We start from the raw sequence: 15,814 nt of genomic DNA, 5'->3' as shown, positions 1-15,814 counted from the left end.
ATCGCAGCGTATTTTTAGCATTTTTGTTATATGAAGGTATAGTGGTCAGTCTTACGCTTCAGGTGCCAGTCCATGGGACTAAGAAATATTTAGTGTTAAAGCAACTTTTTAAGTGAAAATTTCATGTCAACCATGCCGGGAATCGAACCCGAGACCTCTAGCGCGGTAGGCAAACGCCCCAAACACCACGAGCCACGAGGCCGACAAAATTATTAACTAATATTAAATATGTAATACTGTTAGTCTTTATAGCCATGCCACTAGCCGTCTCCCTCCGCCAGCCCCAGTCCCCAGTCCTTTCCTTATCTAGCGCTCCCAGCAAGTATCGCATTGCGAGCATCGCTGTCACCCATTCAACATTTCACACACTTCCTTGACACACCAGTGTATAGTACACGGTACATGCCGAGCCGGCAGGCCTATAAACTCCGCCAGTCCTTCCTAAACCGAGCCGCGCAAGAACGAGAGAAACTTGTACGGAGACTACACTTCGCACGAAGCGCGTACAAGTTTCGCCGACGTTTCCTCACAGCGGGAAGACAAACACGCGAGAAACTTGTGCCGGAACTCTGGCTCGGCTTCGGTGCCTACAAGTTTCGAAGACATTACCGTAAGAAAGTGAAGCCGGTCCGGGAGGAACTTATTCGCAGCGACCGTCCTCTCGGTTTGTATGGAAAAAATGGGATAAAAAGTCCGCTGTAGTCTGTAGCGTGGAATGGATGGAGGATCGAGTTTTGAATTTCGAACGAATTTCGGAATTTGGCGCTTAAGTTCCAAGCAGGAAACGGCGGAATTCCAAATTCAAACTTCAAACATTAGGAAATTATTTCAGTATAGAAACAGAGGAACAGACATGGGATAGGTATTTCCCTTCCACTAACAGTAGTTATAAACAAGCCGAGAAATATATTTACAGAGCGTATGGACTGTCATTGACTAAATTATATCGAATATTGAAAACCTTCATTTTTATTTCATTTTGTTATTTAAATACAGTAATTCAATGTCTAGTAGTAGTCGTCTGTAGACATCTAAGTCAAGTATAATTGATAAGATTAAGAAAGGGTCTTTGAGATGGTTTGGTCATGTAGAACGAATGGACGATGAAATAATGTTATAACAAGTACATATGGCGAAAATAAACGGCAACGTGAGACGAGAACGACCGAAAAAGACGTGGCATGATCAGATAAACCAAAATCTGAAGTCTGGTCATGTCAAAAGCAGACAGAACGAAAGGGCATGTATGAAAAGATATATAAATAGTATAAAAATCATAGTATAGCGTTAATTTTTTTGTTTTTTTTATATATATATTTATTTTTGCTAATCTTTGCTTTTAATTTTTGTATAAAATTGTAAGATTCAATATGTCCATGTATCAATAATTTTCTCAAACTGAACGGTTTCGGTAGGTAGGAAGAAATTGCCTTAAGGCAATATGCCCGCCCTGATATGTATATTTATTGTATATGTATATAAAGTTTCAAATAAATAAATATAAATGTAGTAAAAGATAGGAATGTATGCCGGGATAGATGTGTGTGGCGGTCCATTCTTTCTGCCTACCCTACGGGAAAATGGCGTGATGGTAGTAGTAACAGACATTTTTTTTTAATACTCCAATCGTCAGACTACACCGGCTCGGAAACGAGTATGAAGAAATTTATACATATGCTTCATTTTCCATTTTCCATTTTCAGTTATAGATTAAAAACTAAAAATAAAATCAAAACAACATATTATTCGAATTCTGTAAAAATCACTTTTAATTTTTGTATTTTATTTACCTACCTACACTTAAATAATACCTACTGTCAAACTTCTTTTATTTTTTGCCTTAGGCTGTTATAATGGAGTCACAATGGAGTCCTGGTCCCGACTCTGGCGTATGGAGGCGATGTATGGACTTGGAAAAACAGGGATGAAAGTAGGCTGAATGCTGTCGAAATGCAATCTCTCAGGCGAACGTGTGGTAAAGCTATGTACGATGGATGCACAAATGTTGAGATCTGTACATTATGTAAAGCGAAAGAACGTCTAAGAATATTTACAATGCGAATGTTGATGGATGCAGAAATAGAGGAAGACCGAGAAAAACATGGGATGACCAAATCCAACCAATACTTGAAGATGGACATGTTAAACGTCGGAATAATCGGCGCGCGTGCATGAGAAGACGTATGGATGTAAAGGATGTAGAGGGGTCTACTCGGATAGATATTTAAATTTCAAAACACATTCTCAATATGTAACAAAAAAAAATCATTTATGGGAAGATTACGAAATGTAATAGATTAACAAATTACCACAGGAATGGAGAATAGCTTAAATAATGGAATATGGAAGTCAAGGCATTTACAGGGCTTATGACCTGTCATTGGCTGGTTTAAGTGGCCACTTCACACACTGTGTAACATTCACCATCTGTTGATTTTAGTGAAGTTAAAGAGCTAAAACCTTTGATGTTGCTGACTGAATTATTTTACATACTAGGCAACGCCTGAAAACAATTTTTCAATTTTTAAACTTCTTCTTGGACCAGTTGACCAGAAAATCCAGTCTTTTGTCTATGAACATTTGGACAAATTCAAATATTGTAAATGTAATAGATATAAAAAGTAGTTTTCTTATTTGTAAAACAGTAAAATGTCCCCCTATACATTACTGTTCTTCCATTCTTTTTTTATGTAATGAAGGAGAAGTCAAAAATATCCATATTCTTCAAAATAAGGCAACGAGGATTGTACTCAAAAGAAATATATATTCTAATGTAGAAAGAATGCACAAAGAAATTGGCTTGCTCACAGTAAAGCAACAAATTAAATATAATTTAGTAATTTTTATGCATAAAATAATTAAGGGGATGAAAAAAAAAACAATAATAAAATTTAATCAACAATGTCATACATATGAAACAAGGGGTAAAAAAAATTAAGAAAATTAATGAGGAGAAAAACAGAATCTTAAAACTCATTGTACAAGGGATTGAAGCTGTAAAATTAATTACCTGAAGAAATAAAGGAAATAGAAAAAATCGAAATATTTCAAATAAATTTGAAAAAATATGTTATTGATAAATTTTGACAAAAAAATTGTAATATTATAATGTAAATATAAAAATGAAGGTTTATATTAGTTCTTAAGATGTTATGAACTAACTTAATAAAGCATAAATAAATCAATAAAAATAAATAAATAAGAGGAAGCGAGGTCTATATGCAAAGATAGTGATGTGGCGTTCTATCCTCTCTGCCTACTTTTGCGGTAAAACGGCGCGATGGTATGGATGATAGTTTGTTTGTTTTAGGCTGTTATTTTTTTTAAACATTTGATTATTTTACTACCTACCTTTAAGTAAAATTGTATCTTCATTTAAATATTTTTTTAAAAATATATTTATTAGGAGCATACTTATTAGGCCCATATATTGATTTGCTATACAATGAAACGCTTGAATTTTTGTCTTATACATGTCGTGTAAAAGTTTTCTGGGCGAATATAAAAATAAATAAATAGACTTACACTGTACACTGTGCACCGTGGATTGCATCAATTTTACAAAAACAAAACCCCGCAAAAAAAAATTCTCTGGCTTATTGGTGGAGATTTATATTAATACCAACGTATGTAAAGTAAATTTATAAAACGATAAATTTACAGATATAATTAACAAATTATAAATAAAATAGATGGATGCAGAAAACGAGGAACACGGAGGAAGACATTGCACTACCAAATTTAACTTGAAAATGGACATGTCAAAAGTTGAAATAGGATGCGAGGTCTGTATGCAAAGGCATAGTGATATGGCGTTCTAACCTCTCTACCTAACCCTGCGGGGAAACAGCAGGACGGTTTGTTTGATTATTTTGTTGAATTTTAGACATTTATAGAGCTTATGATCTGTTATAGGCTGAATTTGTTGCAACAGAGGGAAAACATTTTTAAAATGAGAATATAGAAGTCTAGGCATTTACAGGGCTTATGACATATGACAAAGTAGCTACTTAAACCGTAAATGCCTAGACTTCCATATTCCCTTTTAAAAAATGTTTTCCCTTTGTTGCAATATATTTAGATATGAATAACTCACTAGGAACAAAATCCTGCTTGTCTGAAAAAAAATTGAACATACTCAAATCTTTTTTGTTATAGGCTGCTTTGAGTGGCCACTTTACCGAATGGTATCAATCACCATTCTGCCTATGTTTTAACATACACATTTACAAATCTCAACTCAGCTTAACTCTGTTGACTTTTGTGAAGTAAAAGAACTGAAGACTTTATTAATGTATCTGGGATTTGTCTGGCTGAATTATTTCACCTAGCCGATGATAGATCATAAGCCCTTGTAAATGCTTAGACTTTCATATTCCCTTCCGAAAATGTTTTCCCTCTTTGTAGCAATGAAAATTTAGATATTATTACCTTCCTAGGGAAAAAATTCAGCCTGTCTAAAAACATTTGGACAAGCTCAAAACATTGTTTTATAAATATGTATAAGGTATATATCTTCATATATACCTACATCATCATTCGCTCGTCTCAGGACGAATAATTGGCAGTTCACAGTGGAGTCCTGATTCAGACACTTATATAATATAACGAAATATGGAATAGGAAAAGCAAGGATAAAAGTAGGCTGAATGCTGTCCAAATTCGATCTCTAATGGTGCATAGAGCACTGCATCGGTACACTTATCATAGCGTATCTTGATCATTTTTGTTACTAGAAGGTGGTATGATCAGACTAACGCTTCAGGGGCCAGTCCTGGGACTACAAAATATTATAGTGTTAAAACAACTTTTTGAATTAATATTTTAAGGCAACCATGCCGGGAATCGAACCCGAGGCCTCTTGCATGGTACGTAAACGCTCTTACCATTACACCACGAGCCGTAGGTACGTAAAGATGGACATGCCAAAAGTCAGAATAGTCGTCGTGCGCACAAGAGAAGATGTAATAAATATTTACTATAGAAATAAAAGACGAGTGATACTTTATTCCACAAATTTGGAATATCCAGTAGCAGTGAATTATTTTTTATGCGAAACACAATTTGGTTTTAAGAATGGATATGGTACAAGAGAAGCTTACTATTGTATTCAATTGCTTGTCGAAAAATGCCGCGACATGAACATGGATATGTACGCATGTTTCATAGACTATGCTAAAGCATTTGATAAAGTGCGGCACCAAAAACTTCTAGAAATTTTAAAAATAAACAACCTGGATTCTAGAGATATAAGGATAATTGGTAACCTCAACTGACATCAAAAAGATGCAGTAAAAGTGGTTGATGAATCGACATCGGATATAGACATAACATGTCGAGGAGTCCGGCAAGGATGCATTCTGTCTCCTCTCCAATTTAATTTGTACTCGGAAGCAATTTTTAGAGATGCGCTAAATGAACTAAGAGACGGCATTAGCATGAATTAACAAATTATAAACAATATCCGATACGCGGATGATACTGTACTTCTAGCAGATAGTATGGAAAGCCTGCAGCTATTGTTGGACAAATTTCACACGGCTAGTTTGAATAAAGGGCTAGAAATGAATATTTCCAAGAATAAATGTGTGTTTACTCAGCAAAAGCCACAAACTTTCCCGATGGCTTTAAAACTTGGAGCGCAGGTCGTTGGAGCATCAACATAAATATTTAGGATGATGGATGAATGATAAACTAACAATATCACTTTGGACATTGACATTTTTCACGTCTCTGAGGGAGTTTTTCGTTACAAGATTCTCTTACTTTTTTAACATATTATTCTTAGGATATTATGTATCCTAATGTGTTTTTTTTATATATACCTAATTTTACCTAATTATTTCTATATGTATGAATTAAGATATTTTATTTTGTAATGTACATATATATGAATAAATAAATGATAAATGATAAATGGGATCACTCGCAAGAGATCAGAGTCAGAATAGAGATGGCGCGAGACTGCTTTTTGAGGATGCGTGACCTTCTTTGCAGTAGAGACTTTAATTTAGACCTCCGAATGCGCATTGTACGATGTTACGTTTTCTCAGTACTTTTTTACGGCGTCGAAACCTGGACACTCACCCAAAACACTTCAAAAAAGATCAAAGCCTTTGAAATGCGGTGCTACAGGAAGATATTAAAAATCTCCTGGGTGGACAGAGTCCGAAACATCGAAGTTCACCGACGGATGGAAAAAGATAAAGAGGTACTAAAGACGATAAAAAAAGGAAAATTTGAGTACTTTGGGCATGTGATGAGAGGCGAAAAATATAACATTTTACAAGTCATTCTACAGGGAAGGGTTGAAAAGGAAGACGCAATGCAGGTAAAAGGCGCATCTCTCGGCTAAAGAACATGCGTGACTGGTTCCATTGCAGTATTCAGTCCTTGTTCAGGGCAGCTGCCAACAAAGTGAGAATTGCTACAATGATATCCAACCTTCATCGGGGAGAGGAACAATAAGAAGTGACCGGTTTCATCGCAGAGGAGTTGAGGAAATGTGGAATTTAAACATGGGCAGAACGGTGAATGTTACACAGAGTGTAGACAGGTCATAAGCCCTGTATTTTTTTTATGTTTACGGAAAATACTACTACGGATAGGGAAATGCAGAGTAGTGATAAGAAGCAACAATTTGCTTAATTTCTAATGCGCGTATAACGTTTTTTTTTATTTGTTGAATTTTTTTTTACAAAATAAGTATAACATTACAAATGTTTTGTAACATATTTAATAATAACTTATCTACCTTTCTAATAGAGTAAAAACTTGTGTTTAGAGAAGGAGTTCGTTTTACATTTATTTTTATTTTTATATGTACCCGTATATTTTATTTACATTTCATTTCATTAGAAATTGTATTCACATAAATTACAAAAATATATAATAATAACGTATCCCAAACTCTATGAGGCCAGGGGCTCTGTGTTGAGTTGGGAGTTGGGATACAACATAATGGAAAGTGGAAGCACTTTCATATAAGAAATTCAATATTTCCATCTTTCGTTAAATACTAGTAGAGACTATTAAAACAATCATTATAAATACTAGGGCCTGCCATCGAATAACATGCACGTAAATGCACTTAAATGTTACAAAATAAAGCGACGGTTCCTAACTAAACTAACTACGCAAAAATTAAAATGACAAGGAATAGATATGCTGTTATTTATATATTTAAATAAAAGAAATGTGGACAAAACAAGGAGATAGAGAGAAGGAAAAAAGAAAGAAAATAACAAGGAGTTGTGGAGGATGAATGGAGGAAAGTAGGAGTGAAAATTTCATTTGATTTGATGATGAGCAAAAAAGACAAAACGTCTATTCTCTGTTACTCTGAAGCAAGCCTGTGAGTTTTCTTTTGTACCTGCGATATAGAATGTTAAGTATATGTATATTTGTATATTATATTACTTCTAATTTCAAGACTGTTCATTTTGAAAAAAAGTTAAGCGATCACTATATGTGCGTAGGTTATGACCCCCGTATCTGTAGGCTAGTGTTCTTTATCATTTTGCTTGTGTCGATTCAACTTATCTATGTAAATTGAATAATAAGAACTCCACGTGGGACTCGTATCATATTTTCAAACATTTATACATACTACGCACATGTCCAAATATGTCAAAATTAACGGAGTACCTTTTTAAAACAAATATGTAGTTTGGACGCCTGCAGGTAGTACACTAGTATTTTACATGTCGTGTACATGGCCATAGTGCGTTAGAAATAGGAATATTGCTCTTAGATTCTGGACAGTTACTTTATGCGTCCAATCGCAATTGTTGCAAAGTCCGAGAACAATGGCGCATGATAACTACTCTTAATGGCGATGTGAACATCTGTTTAGGATATTTCATCTTTCTTGTATTATAATTCAATGTTTTGGCGTTACAAGCCGAAAATCAGACATTGAAATAACAGATGTTCGATACTCCGTGAGGAGATATTTTACACAAGTTTAGTCGTCAGTAATTTTTTTAAACCTACGCAGGTAACTCATAAGTTCGCGTTCTTTGGATGGTCTCGAAAGTAGTTTGGTAACGACGATGGAGTTAACTGCGTCTGCCAGCGTTAGGAAAAACATTTTGGCAATATTGCCTGCAGCGGTGATGATCCTCAATGTTGTGAGTACGTCCAAATGTTTGCCGACAGGCTGGATTTCCTCCCTAGGGAGTTATTTAGATCTAAATTTGTTGCAAAAGGTTTCAGCTCTTTTACTTCACAAATGTCAACAGATGGAAGAATTGAGGAAATGAGGATGTTTAAACATGGCAGAATGGTGAATGTTACAGAGTGTGTAAAGTGGCCACTTAAACCAGCCGACAACTGGTCATAAGCCCTGTGGATACTTTGAAAATTTATTGATAATTTTAAGTTGTTAGAATTTCATTCGTCCATGCACTTTGTAGCTGCAAGACGATTAGTAATCTAGCTTCAATAGGTAAATGTTATCAACTATCAAATATCTAAATTTAGTAAATGGGGTCTAGAATTTCATCCGACTATGCGCTCAGCAGTTGCGAGACTTGTTGTAATCTAGCTTCTATTTTTATAAATTTGTTTTTTAAAAATATAATTTAAACTTCACTGGCAAATAAAATAATATAAAAAATGTAAATAGTGGCTAGATTTTAGATTTATTACTGTCCATGAGCTCTGTAGCTGTAAGACGTGTTGGGGTATTTATTTATTGATTTTCACAAAAATGCAGCTTTATTATTATTATCCAAATATATGTATTATATTTATATATACGAGTATACCTAGACTTATATATTCCCTTCTCCAAAGTTATTTACATCTGTGTTGCGACAAATTTAAATCTAAATAACTCCCTAGGGAAGATATCCAGCCTGTCTGCAAACATTTGGGGATATTCGAAACATTGTTGAAAAAAATATTTATTTTCTATTAATCTGTCATTTATATTTATTTGTATTTTGGCATTGGACAATTCTGCAAAATGGAAGGTATGGTATCTTTGTTGTGAAAGAGGGTGCATCTCCAACTCTCTATAGCACTCCGCGATACGCGAGACACGAGTGCCGAAGGAGCCAGAGGTGGAGTGCCATTCCTCTCCCGAGGGTTCCCACCCCCTGCGACCGCGGTGGCGGCGGGGGCGGGTAGCGGCGAGAGGAGGGGAGCAACAAGTGAAGAAAAACACCCCTACAGAAGAGCAGAATGGAATGAAATGCCGAATAGAAATGTTCCAATTTACGTACTATCTGCGGGTAGCGGGTAGCGGGTATGCCAGTAGTCGGTGGTCGGCAGTCGGCAGTCGGCAGTCGGTAGTCGGTAGTCAGTAGCGAGTGGAGCAGCGGAGGTGTCGGATTATGATACAATTTGTGTGGAAGGATTCTCTGAGAATAACGTAAACACGTCATGAACGTTTCATCATACGATCGGGTAAATAGACATCTCAAACGAGACTGAAATTAGTAAGGAAAGGTAATTTAATATAACGTGTTACAAAAGACGAAGACAAAATTTTTCAGAGGGTAATACGGAAGTCTAGGCATTTACAGGGCTATGACCTGTCATTGACTGGTTTAAGTACCCAATTTACGCACTTCGTAATTTATTTATGAAAGTATTTTAGGCATATTTCTCATATCAATAGAGGTTTCAGTGCCTCGATTATGAACGCTATCTTCATCCGTACATATCGAGGTGGTGAACTTAACTTCTGTACTATCTGTATCTACCTCGGTATGTTCTACCTACTTGTCATATCGACATCATATGATCGAAACAAACCAATGAATGACCGCAAAAAATTAGTCCGCGTTCCTTACGTCATTAAAATTTAAAATAGTTTTGATTTATATGTTAAACAGGCTTCTGTGATGAAAAGTGCCCACTTCGAAGCGATTATAAATTCAAATAAATCCCAATTAAGCAAAAAATGCTCGCTTGAACATGAGTTTTATATAACTTTTGGAAATTACCTAGACGGTACGCTTAACGATCGTCCGTATTTGTCGACGGATTGATTCAAAGCCAGCTCCAAAAAGACAGTAAAAACTAAATTATTTTTTACAGTGGTAACTTTCGAAGGCTTGATACTCTTAAGTGTGAATAGGGCAGATCCTAGAGACATTATTTTTTGCATCTAAGCGATCGTTTTACCACACTGACAGTAATGTCGGAATTTTATTCAACTTCAAAATTTCCTTAAACCGAAAGAAAAAAATTATTCTTTCCCAAAGATTATTTATAATGGAAAATATTCTATGCCTCGCCAAGTTTGGTCATAAAAGAAGATGTTCTCTTGACACTCGCCAACGACCATACCATGGTGAACACACCGGTTCTCGTCCGATCACCGAAGTTAAGCAACATTGGGCGCGGTCAGTACTTGGATGGGTGACCGCTTGGGAACACCGCGTGCCGCGTTGGCCCTCTTACTTTTTGCATTTTATCACAGTGCGTAATATTATTTTTCCTGAAAGTTTACTGATAACGGAAGATATTCTTTCAGGCCTCGCCAACGACCATACCATGTTGAACACACCGGTTCTCGTCCGATCACCGAAGTTAAGCAACATTGGGCGCGGTCAGTACTTGGATGGGTGACCGCTTGGGAACACCGCGTGCCGTTGGCCCTCTTACTTTTTGCACTTTATCACAGTGCGTAATATTATTTTTCCTGAAAGTTTACTGATAACGAAAGATATTCTTTCAGGCCTCGCCAACGACCATACCATGTTGAACACACCGGTTCTCGTCCGATCACCGCAGTTAAGCAACATTGGGCGCGGTCAGTACTTGGATGGGTGACCGCTTGGGAACACCGCGTGCCGTTGGCCCTCTTACTTTTTGCACTTTATCACAGTGCGTAATATTATTTTTCCTGAAAGTTTACTGATAACGAAAGATATTCTTTCAGGCCTCGCCAACGACCATACCATGTTGAACACACCGGTTCTCGTCCGATCACCGAAGTTAAGCAACATTGGGCGCGGTCAGTACTTGGATGGGTGACCGCTTGGGAACACCGCGTGCCGTTGGCCCTCTTACTTTTTGCACTTTATCACAGCGCGTAATATTTTTTTTCCTGAAAGTTTACTGATAACGGAAAATATTATTTCAGGCCTCGCCAACGACCATACTGCCATTTTGTTAAAACAAACCGTACGTACAATGTTTAAGAAAAAGCCAGTTGCATCATAAAAAGATAACTTCAGTATAGTTTGCAAGATAAATAAATGATAATTGTAGCTGTTGGTTTTCCGCAAAAAGAATAATAAGTAAAAATAAAAAATTGATGGTTTTTAAAATGTGTTACACAAAAACGTAAATTAAAACAACCAAAAATTATAAATATTTAATCAAATCTATATTTTTTTATAGAATCACTTTGTAAAGCGCCCTTGAGGTATTTTGTTACGAAAATGGCACTTTATAAGTTATCCATAATAATAATAATAAGATTAAGATATAATATTATATTTACTAGTCTGAAAATGCCCAGTAGAGGTCTTAGAGGGTAATAGCGCTATAATAATAACAATAATAGTTATGCATAACTTATATAGCGCTATTTTCATAATATTATACCTCAAGGGCGCTTTACAAAGTGATTATATAAAGATACAAATTTAATTTTGACTTTTTAATTTAAGAAAAATAATGTACTTTTTCATTTTACTTTTTCACCACATGCTAAGCGCTAATTAGTCAAATAAGGAAGTGGAAGTGTACCCAGTATTTTTAAATTATAAATTGTCTTTAAATATAAATAATTAGTTAAGTATATAATTATATTGAAGTTTTTATTTCTATTAAAAATATATTTTTGTAAGGTAAGGCCTGCGTGCCGTGAATGCGTGTATATGAATAAAAAAATAAAGAAATTATGTATCAAACAGTAATTTATTTACTTATGTTTGTTTTGGTAATTTTATTTTTATGTAATTGACCGTAGTTATGCAGAAAGCAGCCAATTTCTTTATTTTGAAAAAACGAGATATTTGTGTTATCGTGTGCAATTCTTGGTAACAAAAGTCTACGAGGTATGCAAGAAAAGAGATTTGCTTATGAATGTTGATAAATCGAAAGTGATGGTTTTTGAAAGGGATGAAAATATAACTAAATGTGAGATCAGCGTGAACGGAGATATTCTGAATCAGGTAGAAAAATTTGTGTACCTGGGAAGTATGTTTACTAGGGACGGAAAGGCCGATAAAGATATTGAAAGGAGGGTGAGTGACGGGAACAGGGGAACGGTGCACTAAAATCTACTTTGGCAAACAAATGTTTATCGCAGGAGGCTAAACTAGCAGTTCACAACGGAGTTCTAGTCCCAACTCTAATGTATGGGATCGAAGTATGGAATTGGAAAAATAATGATGAAAGTAGGTTGAATGCTGTCGAAATGCGATCCCTCAGGCGAATGTGTGGTAAAACGATGTATGATAGGTGCACAAATGTCGAGATCCGTAAAGTGTGTAAGGCTGAGACATGCATTATTGACAGAATCAAGAAAGGGGTGCTGCGTTGGTTTGGACATGTAGAGCGAATAGACAGCGAAAGAACGACTAAAAGGATCTACGATGCAAATGTTGATGGATGCAGAAAACGAGGAAGACCGAGAAAGACATGGCACGATCAAGTCCATCAAATACTTGAAGATGGACATGTCAAAAGTAGGAATAATCGGCGTGCGTGCATAAGAAGATGTATGAATGTAGAGGAAGCGAGGTCTGTATGCCAAGATAAAGTGTTATGGCGTTCTATCCTCTCTGCCTACCCCTACGGGGAAACGGCGTGATGGATTGTTGTTGTTGTTGTTGTTGTGTGCAGTAAGGTCAATTCATATTTTTCTAAAAGCAGCCAGGACCCCGATAACAATGGGAAGTTAACATTTATTTTTAATTTTATCTACAAAGTAAAATTAAATTTTCTGTATGAAAAGCAGAATATGCAACAAGTTACCGACAAAGACTCTTTAAATGTTCATGCAAATTTTCATACTCATTTTCGTACACAAATATCGGTTTTTCTTTATAGACATTCGAAAATAACTCCGTTAACTTCGCATTGACATCGGGGTCCAGACCGCTTTCATATAAAAAACCATAATAATTACCTTCTGAAAATAGTGTCGATCACAAAAACGGCATTTATCAATTTGCAAAACACACCCACGGCACTATAAAAATCTCACGGTACTAAAAAATCACTAAATCTGGATAAATACATACTCAGATTCTTGTTTGTTATGTAAAAAATCTAATGTATTCATTGTTTATAATTTGTCAAAGTCAAAATCGTTCAATCATCAAACTATTGTGTAGATTTGATTATTTTACAACTATTATTTTCACAAAGGTGCTTTTATCACAGTTTCACTTTTCTACAGCTGGCTGCTTTCTGCAGAACCAAGTTTTATTGTTATTATTATTTTTGCAAGTGGCGTGATTCAACATAGCCCTTACACAAGCATATAATATGCTTTTTTTGACATTTTTTTGCGATTAATTTCAACATCCGTGCACTTTGTATGGCCAAGACGAGCGTTATCGACAAAATAAGGTGGCGCTGCGTTGGTTTGGACGTGTAGAGCAAATGGGCAGCGAAAAAACGTCTAAAAGAATGTCAATAGATGCCGAAAAAACGAGGAAGACCGAGAAAGACATGGCACGATCAAATTCAACAAATAATACTGGAAGATAGACATGGACATGTCAATTGTAGGAATAATCGGCGTGCGTGCAAGAGAAGATGTATGACTCTAGAGGAAGCGAGGTATGTATCCAAAAACAGAGTTATATGGCGTTCTATCATGTCCGCTCTTCCCTGCGGGGAAACGGCGTATTGGTTTGTTGTTGTTGTTGCTGCGTTTAATATTATGTAAAAAAATATAATAATTATAAATGCCTGGACTTCCATATTCCTTCTCTAAAGTGTTCTCCATCTCTGTTGTAATTTGTTAATCTTAATGACTCCCTAGGGGGTGCAATCCAGTCTTTTGTCTACAAACATTTACACAAACTCTTGTAATAAAACCAACTGGCCCAAGAAGAAATTTAAAAATTGGAAAATCGTTTTCCGGCGTTGCGGATATGAAATAATTCGATCAAATGAATCTCTTCACAACAATAGAGCGTTCAGCTCTTAAACTTTAACTAAAATCACCAGATGAAAGAATCGAAGAAATATGGATGTCAAAACATAGGTAAAATGGTGAATGTTACAGTGTGTAAAGTGGCCACTTAAACCAGCCAGTGTTCATAATCTCTGTAAATGCCTGGACTTATATATGCCTTCTCTAAAGTGTTGTAATCCATCTCTGTTGTAATTTGTTAAACTTAATTTTTTTTTTTTCTCTTTTCTTCTCTTTTGTTTTTTTTTTTATTTCTTCAATATTGTTTTTTATTTATAGGAAAAATATTCGTAAACCATATTTGCCGCAACAAATCGGTTTCTTAGAACAGGCATTTGCCCATATAGGAACCGATTGCAACATTAGGCGTATTAATATTTGGCCAATTGGCGGCCTCCGTGGTGTAGTGGTCAAGACGCTTGATTCACGCACGGAAGGTTCCGGGTTCGATTCCCGGTGAGAACACAAAAATTAAAATGTGATTTTTCTCAAGCCTGGGTGCTCTGTGATGTAACTCACCACTGTAATTAGGCCTCCTGGCCTATTGTGGAGCAAAAAAAATGTAAAATGTAAATGTAATAAATGTAATATTTCTGGCTTGCCGACCCTTCATATACTGAGCCTACTCCTAGTACTAGCAGAATTTGCCAGAGTGTTTTTTGTGCCATTTTGTAACATTGTATGTATAAACTAATAAATAAATAAATAAATAAAATAATAATTATCGTTCATTTGTAAATATGCACTGCATTTTGAGAAATGGCTGTTTTTTTCTAGTGTAAATAGAATAAAATAAAAATCAGAATGTGTGGAAAAGCAACCTGTTTGTATATTATGCAGGTGTATGGACAAATAATGTACAAATGTACAGTACGTAGGTATTATATTATAAGTATGTCGTAACAATTATTATTACAAAATATGTAAAACAACCTGTTAATATCAGACCTACATATTTACCAAGTCAACAAGGTGCGTGTTTGTTATTAGGTTCGTAATTTGCGTAGTTACTAAAGTTTTCTGTACTGACAGTATTTATAGTTAGTCTAAATGTTTGTAAACAAATTAATCCAACTTGTAAGAATACGATATCGGACGCTGGAATACTTACGACAGTCACTAATGATCATTGCTTTATTTTACTGGTTACTATTTGTGCCGAAGTATTTGTATTTACAATAAGGAAATATCACTTACTACGAATACCGATAAAAATGTGTGAAATTAATTTAGAATAATCAATTGTATTTTTAAAATCAACATGGATATTGTGGAGAAATGTTTTCATACATAAATGTAAAAAGGAAATTCAATAAAAATACGTTGCTAGAAAAACGCGTTGGTATGGCCTTGGTTGTTGTGACGTCGAGATTCGTGATAATGTTCTAAACAAATTTCAATGGCCAGAAACAAATAAAATGAATCGTGACGTAATAGAGGTGTGGCCAATGGAATGCCCGTTTTTGCGGGAATTCAAAATTACAAATTTATAAATATTTTTTATGCTACTCATAATCAGCAATTTTTGTTACTGGACAGTATTTCATAGATCTTTATTAGGTACTTAAAAATGTGTTTCAAAAGTAATATTGCCAAACTTATTACTTATGTACATACATGCTTAATTTTAAATTTATTGTCAATTCAAATATGCTAATAAACATATGTCAATCGAAGCTAAACTGGGAGTGCACAACG

At 35.3% G+C, this 15,814-nt stretch overlaps 3 non-coding genes and 1 pseudogene across 3 annotated transcripts; all 4 read left to right on the top strand.

Moving 5' to 3' along the window:
* The first annotated feature begins 10,288 nt into the window (after positions 1–10,288).
* On the top strand, positions 10,289–10,409 carry LOC148275603 (5S ribosomal RNA; annotated as a pseudogene).
* An 85-nt stretch (positions 10,410–10,494) lies between these two features.
* LOC148275602 (5S ribosomal RNA) lies at positions 10,495–10,613 on the top strand. Its single transcript, XR_015823986.1, has one exon. It is a non-coding gene; the product is annotated as a 5S ribosomal RNA (ribosomal RNA).
* Positions 10,614–10,698: 85 nt separating this feature from the next.
* On the top strand, positions 10,699–10,817 carry LOC148275601 (5S ribosomal RNA). The gene has a single exon (XR_015823985.1). It is a non-coding gene; the product is annotated as a 5S ribosomal RNA (ribosomal RNA).
* Positions 10,818–10,902: 85 nt separating this feature from the next.
* LOC148275600 (5S ribosomal RNA) lies at positions 10,903–11,021 on the top strand. The gene has a single exon (XR_015823984.1). It is a non-coding gene; the product is annotated as a 5S ribosomal RNA (ribosomal RNA).
* The last annotated feature ends 4,793 nt before the right edge of the window (positions 11,022–15,814 follow it).

This window comes from Micrasema longulum, unplaced genomic scaffold, assembly GCF_059751315.1.
Source record: "Micrasema longulum isolate JH-2025_06_02 unplaced genomic scaffold, ASM5975131v1 h1tg001379l, whole genome shotgun sequence".
NCBI classification, from domain to species: Eukaryota; Metazoa; Arthropoda; class Insecta; order Trichoptera; family Brachycentridae; genus Micrasema; species Micrasema longulum.
The sequence above is the reverse complement of the archived record's forward strand: the minus strand, read 5'-3'. Positions and strand labels throughout refer to the sequence as shown.